We start from the raw sequence: 7,461 nt of genomic DNA, 5'->3' as shown, positions 1-7,461 counted from the left end.
TGTAGACAGACTAAAAATGCAAGCAGGGTTACTCAAAATGAAACAAAACACAACTCCAGGTATGTTTTTAAGGAGGTAACAACATTATCACATGGCTTAAAGCTCATAAGAGTCAATTTTGTGTAAATGGGAGCTTTAAATTATTGAATTGTTTTAGTAAATATTTGTAAAATGGCTGTAATATTGATGGGTTTCAGATGACATCACAGTCTATAGATTTATTTGGTAATATAATGAGTTGTAGTGTTTGGTTACAGAAATGATTAGGCTCAACATTTGTGAATTTTACTACAGTGATATCTCTTATGAAAATACAATGTGGAAAATACGCTCTTGCCCCTGAGAGAATAACGTCATCACACTGCAGAATCTGAAACTACAAACAACAGTATTTGCATATAGGGAGGAAGGCCTATTAAAATATACACACATTTGTACAGAAAGGCTATTACACTTTCGATTGGCCAAATTTAGAGGAACATGATGTTGATATGTGTACTCACTCAAGGACATTGTTTCTACCCCTATCTAAAACTTCCTCTTGTTCTTGAGCACTTTGTTGCCATTATAGCTCTTTCACTGGTAATATTATCTTGTTGCTGTTTCATTGCATTTCTCAGGACAAACTAGGTAGGGCCTTTGTAAACTTTAATGTCTTCTTGGGAAATGAAGTGTCCAATCAAAAAGAAAAATGAGCTTCACATGTGTTGCTTATTTGGGTTAAACCTTAGAAAATTCTCTCTGATCTTTTTACGAACCTCTTGTATATATTTATTCCATTTCATTTTTACTTGTACAAACACATTTATATAATTTTGCCTTATTTAACACCAGTCTCTTGCTATTTTTATGTGATGTTTGACCTACTGTGTCTAAATAACTTCCCTTGCAATCAATAAAGTTTGTCTAAGTCTAAGTGATCAAAATTGTTACTACCTAAACCCCAGCACCTGCAGTCAACCATTACTCAGTGCTAGTCCAGCTTTTTCAGCTCAGTGAGCTTTCACATAATGCATGGCCTGTGCATATACCGAGTGTTTTCTATCTGCAGGTTTAGGCACCGGTAACCCGATTGTACTATCTTTTTTAAAACTGTAAGAGTGCTGACTATAGTTCCTTTAAGATAAGAAAAACAACTCTTTGCACTTAAAATAAGAAACAAAATCGAATGTTGCTTGAATTAAGAAAAACTTAATTATGGAATTTTGGACAAAGGACCTCATTTCCTAGTTAGCCAGAGTGTTGGAGACATGGAAAGACACTTTTTAAAAATTTCATCAGAGGTCGCTGATGCTAGGCTAACGCATGTCAATGGCCATAGTTAGCCTGCTGCTAAAAACAGTCTTACCCACTCTATAAAGCACCCAAAGCAAATCTATTATTTCGCTAGACTACTGATGTGAATGTCTATGTTGATAGAATAATGTTTGAAATAAAACTAACCTTGTGTCGCATGAGTCTTCGCATGTTGAGGGACAATTTTTTCATATATCAGTCCACCGCTGCCAAGCTTTCTATCAGGAAATACAACTTGCGGCTGCTGCTCAGACATAAATACTTCAAATACAAGTTTGGTTTTACTTCTAAACAGTCTGGCATTATAGTTGTTTTAAGACTGCTTTTAGTGGCAGGCTAACTATGGCCATTGACATGTGCTAGCCTAGCCTCAGCGACCTCTGCAAATACAAGGACTGGATGGAATATTTTAAAAAGTGCCTCCACACGTCTCCAACACTCTGACTCACTAGGAAATGAGGTCCTAGTATCGATATCGGGGGCTGCTGTATCAATGTATCACCAAGAGTATTTTTTGGTATATTTTACTAAATTATTTTGTTACAGAGCTACAGTTTTGTTGCTTGTTTGGAGAAAGGAACCTCATTATGTGACACATTTGACATTTTCACTATTTTTGATGATTAAAATGTAGGTGTTTCATATTCACTTTGCACAAGAAGTGGTTTAACAAAGAATATCACAGGCACAATTTAGCCTTTATTTTTATTAAACTGTATCAAATCGATTTGAAATATATCGTATCAAATTGAAAGAGCACTGTATCGAGATATGTATCGTATCATGGCCTATGTATCGAGGTATGTATCGTATAGGCAACTTTTTAATGTTACCCAGCCCTAATCAAGTTAAATCTACTCAAATAAAGTCAAATGTGTATAATTTAAGTAATTTTAACTTACCTCATATTGCTTTTTGCAGTGTGGAGCCCATCACAAACAAGCATATTTGACATTTTTTCCCTTTTGCGGGGATACCAACTCAACATTTGTGCATTTTAGGAGATTTTAGCAGATTTCTTCATAAAAAACATACCATAAATTAGTTTGACATGAAAGCAACATTTTCTTTTTTCCTCAGATCTTGTTTGACTTGCGCCCATGCAGCGGTTCCAGCCACGTGCTCCTTTTGGCTCTGAAACCTAAAATATTTATGGAGTCCTTGTCAGAACAGATTTATGCAGCGTCACTGACTAAAGAGAGGTCTATGAAAGGACAGTGGGGAGAAGAATCATGAAATATGGATTACATTAAAAAGTTAAACATGGTTTGAAAATGTAGGTTAACTGAAATTCTGTCAAACTTAAAGGTCATACTATGAAAAATGTATTCTTGTGAGCTTTAAGCAATGTTAGAATGTCATTACTTCATCAAAAACATGCCTGGAGTTGTGTTTTGTTTCATTCACACATGTTTGAGTAACCCTTTTTTAATAGTCTGTCTACATCATTCCACTTTGTGATGTCACGAAGTGGTAGTTTCCAAGTTTACAGCTACTTTTTACATTTAGTTCAGTCGATTTGAGTGAAGGAGTATGGCGTTTAAAAACACAGTAGAGCACTTCCTGTATTACCACATGACATCACAAGGTGGAACAGAGTGTTTTCTGTTTGCACATTTAGTTCTTGTCTCAGGGTTTGTGTGTTAAACATGTGTGAATGAAACAAAACAGAACTCTAGATGTGTTTTTGATGAGGCAACTACATTATAACATAGATCAGAAAATAGCATAATATGGGTACTTTAAATAATTCATCTTTAAAAATATGCAATCTTATGTAATTTTAACATTTCTTTGACTAAGAACAAAGAGAGAAATCTGTGCCTTCTCTAACTGCATGTGATTCAAACAATAAACTAACTATTCAGAGCCCTTACATAACTTTCTGTAACAATAGTCTGTTTGTTAGTATGCACACTGCACATTTCTCTGATCTGACCAAGATTTTAAAATGATATCAGGGTATTCATCTTGTTTTCACATTTATTATCTACTTACTAGTTCTGAGACTGCTTCATTCTGTTCTAGTTGTTTATTTTAAGACAACTTGTCAAGTAAAATGATCTTGCTGCATGGACAGATCATTTCACTACTTTTGAGTCATTTTCTGATAGATTTAAGTGTTTATATCTTAAATTCTGGCCAAGCCTTTTTTTGCAAATGCTAGTGTTGCTTTTCTTTAAGCTTCAGTGCTTTCTGTGCTGTTTCTCGAAAACACCTTGTCATGCTGCCTTCGCTGGCTCCCTTCCACTGAACCAATGATCATTTTGTTCTCCAGACACTGCTGCTTCTGACTGGCCCTTAGGTTATCTTAGATTTGCAAGACATCACAATATTCTCAAATCCCTCTAATTTAAAGGGCCCATATTACGATATTTTCTGAGCTATGTTACAATGTTTTTTCCTCATCAAAAACATACCCAGAGTTGTGTGTTTTCTTTCATTCACACATGTTTATCACACACACCTTGCATATTTAGGCTGAGGTCTTCTCTCAAACTGAAAAAAAACTCTGTCCCACCTTGTGATGTCATGTGGCAATACAGAAAGTGCTTCATTGTGTTTTTAAACTCCACACACCTTTACTATTCCAATCCAATCCACTTTATTTTTATAGCACATTTCACAAACAAACAGTTTCCAAAGTGCTGCACAAATACATAATAATAACAACAACAATAAGATGATAAAATAAACCACTAAAATAATACTAGTCTTAAAATAATAAAACTAGTAAAATAAAATAAAACCAGTAAATTCATACCAGTCATTTGGATGATTTCAACCATGTAATTTCCAATCTCTACTGAAGTAAACATATAAGGGAACATGAAAACTACCGCTTGATGATATCAAAAGATGGAACGGAGCATTTTGAGCTTTACAGATGTAGACAGGTGAATAAGAAAGGATTACTGAAACATGTGTGAATGAAACAAACCACAATTTTAAAGCTCATAAGAATCCATTTTATGTAATACAGGACCTTGAAAATGGAGCTGGTGGACAAATGTAATTCTTTAACTGTCGGACTGCAGATTTGTTGACCTGGTTTATGCTGAATATCTCTGTTATTACTACCCACATGATACAAAAACTGGTACAAAGTTCAGCGCCTCCTCTGTCAGTGTAAATAAACAAAAGAGAAATCATTTTTTTCATTAGCTTCAGAAAGTGGAACCATTATTCAGCTCCAAATACGTGATTGTTGTCAGCTGAAGGAACTTTAAAACACAAGATTAATGTGACAAGTTTGTGGAGCAGATCCCTCACAAATAATTAATCTGTAAATCTCCCATAGAGTTATATAAGGCCCTGCTCTCCATCTGAAATTATGACATCATCAAATTAGAAAACGTGAACAAACCTATAAGAGTACCTCAGTCACCCTCATATAGCCAGCAAAGAGCTCTCAAGGTCGTGAATGATTGCTTTAAAATGACAAGTAATGACACAATAGCAGATAATGCTGTTAACCTATGTAGCTGTTGTTTATTTAACCTGGCCTTATCAAGCTGGCCCCCATATAGTTGTACATATGTACTTGTACCTATAAGAAAGAGGAGGTCAAGTATAATGTAGGGCAATGTCATCACTGTTTGGAAACCTGCCAACACCTTGTGAATTCTACATACTCTTGGCAAATATGAGAAAAGTAGGTTGTAAAAATGTACAAGTGGTCTTCTTCTGTGCAGGAGTGGCTGCAAAAGTGCAATGGGTTTTGGACATAGAGCCTCATTTTCTAGTGAACCAGAGTGTTGGAGATGTGTGGAGACACTTTTAAAATATTCCATCCAGTCCTTCTATTTGCAGAGGTCGCTGGTGCTAGGCTAGTGCATATCAATGGACATAGCCTGCCACTAAAAACAGTCTTACCCACTCCACAAAAGACCCGAAGCAAATCTGTTATTATGCCAAACTATTGATGTAAATGTCTGTGTTGATAGAATAATGTTTGAAATAAACCTAACCTTGCATCGCATGAATCATCGCATGTTGAGGGACTATTTTCTCATATATCAGTCTGCCGCTGCCAGGCTTTCTATCAGGAAGTACAACTCTCTGCTGCTGCTCAGACAGAAATCCTTCAAATGCAAGGTTGGTTCTACTTCTAAAATTATTCTATCAACACAGACATTTACATCGACAGTCTGGTGTAATAATAGATTTGCTTCGGGTGTTTTGTGGAGTGGGTAAGACTGTTTTTAGTGACAGGCTAACTATGGCCATTGACATGCACTAGCCTAGCACCAGTGACCTCTGCAAATACAAGGACTGGATGGAATATTTTAAAAAGTGTCTCCACATGTCTTCAGCGCTCACTAGGAAATGAGGCTCTATATCCAAAATTCTGAACTGTCCCTTTAAGCGTACACCCACCAGCCAGAAGATTAGTGGTTTGAATTTCTCACATATGTACACTGTTGCTGTGTCTTATGGGACACTTAGCCCACATTTGGTATCTTAAAAACCACACCTGGTATCTTAAAAATACCCATAGTTTTGGGCTCCAGTCAAATGAAGTTCATAGAGGCCGCAGGTACAGGAGCAGATTTGGAGCCAGGTTCCATATTAGGAATAGCAGACAATGACAAGTCAGTTGGAGCCAGACTTGATGGAGCCAAAAGTGCCACTATGCTCACTTATGGAAGCTATGTCCATTTATGTATGCAGTAGGGATGTAACAATAACCAAAATATCATGATATCGTATCATCAAAAGTCTCACAATAATACCGTAGGCTGTCACAATATATCGAATACAAAACCTTTTGCTTAAATACATTGCTTTAGAGTACCATATAGCTAATAACCATCAGGGAACTACATATCCCATGATTTATTTCAGAGCAGACAGCATGAAGAAATATGTTTTTACTTAAATTCTTGGGATTGTGACAGTAATAATTCACAAAATCTTGTGAGGGTATTTTAAAAGCAAAGAAGTGTCCTATCTACAATATCAGCCTCTCCAAAATATCGCAGTAAATGTCATATCGTGAGATGCATATTGTGATAATATCAAATGATTTGGATGTCATTACATCCCTAGTATACAGTCTATTATTATGATTAAAACATATGTATCTCAGTACCCGTATTCATTTTGGTACTCAGTTTGGTATTCAGTTGCTGCCCTGGATGATAACATGGGTTACATCTTGTATTAACCCTAAATTAATCAGTGACTTAATTAATTAGGTTTCCATGACGTGACACAATATATAAGAGTCCTGAGCGTAATGTGATTTCTGTGTCAGAGGTTGGTTCAGTAAGACCCAAAAAGTGGCACAGACTGGCGGAAGTGGCACCTGTGAATGCCATAGGTGACTCTGATAGAGCACTGATCTCCTCTAATCTCATTATGACGTACAGGGAAGAGGTTGTAGTAGTAAGCTCTCTTCAGACAGACTGGGGTGAACGGGTTCCTTCAAAATGATGTCAGGCAGAAGACAGGGCCATGAACAGTATAATGTATGAAGGGCATTTTGATCAAGGTATTATTTCATTTTGTTTATTATAGTAAGACTTTTTGAAATGTTTGTTTTTATACATCTAATGTGGGCTTTCCATGATAATTTATTATCTATTATAAATATTTTTACTTGTACAAATACATTTACATAATTATTTGACACTAGTTTCTTGCTACTTCTGCTATTTATTTAGAATTTATTATTACCATTTATATATTTGTTGTTCTCTTTGTTATTATAATACATTGTGATATGTGAGCTACTGTGTCCAAATCATTTATGGTTTGGTGGTTCAGTAAAGTTCGTCTAAGTCCAAGTCTATATTTAGATCACGATAATGAGATAAGACAATGAGAGAAGAATTAAAGGTCCTGTTACTCTTGGGAGCTTTAAGTCATGTTGGGATATTGTTAAGTTATCAAAATCATACCTGGAGTTGTGCCTTGTTTCATTCATACACATTTGAGTTTTCCTGTTTTATTAGTCCGTCTACATCTATCCACCTTGTGATGTCAACTAGTGGTGTTTTCAAGATAACTGCAACTTTTTACATTTAGTTAAGCAAGTCCAGGGCTGACATTTGCCAAATGACTCTAGTGAAGGCGTATGGAGTTTTAAAACACAGTGGAGCACTTCCTGAATCGAGTGTTTTCAGTTTGACAGAAGAAATTAAGAGCTAAATTTGCAGG

This window comes from Boleophthalmus pectinirostris, unplaced genomic scaffold (assembly GCF_026225935.1).
Source record: "Boleophthalmus pectinirostris isolate CB_2022bp ecotype Guang Dong unplaced genomic scaffold, ASM2622593v1 HiC_scaffold_7, whole genome shotgun sequence".
NCBI lineage: Eukaryota > Metazoa > Chordata > Actinopteri > Gobiiformes > Gobiidae > Boleophthalmus > Boleophthalmus pectinirostris.
Note: the sequence above shows the minus strand (reverse complement) of the source record.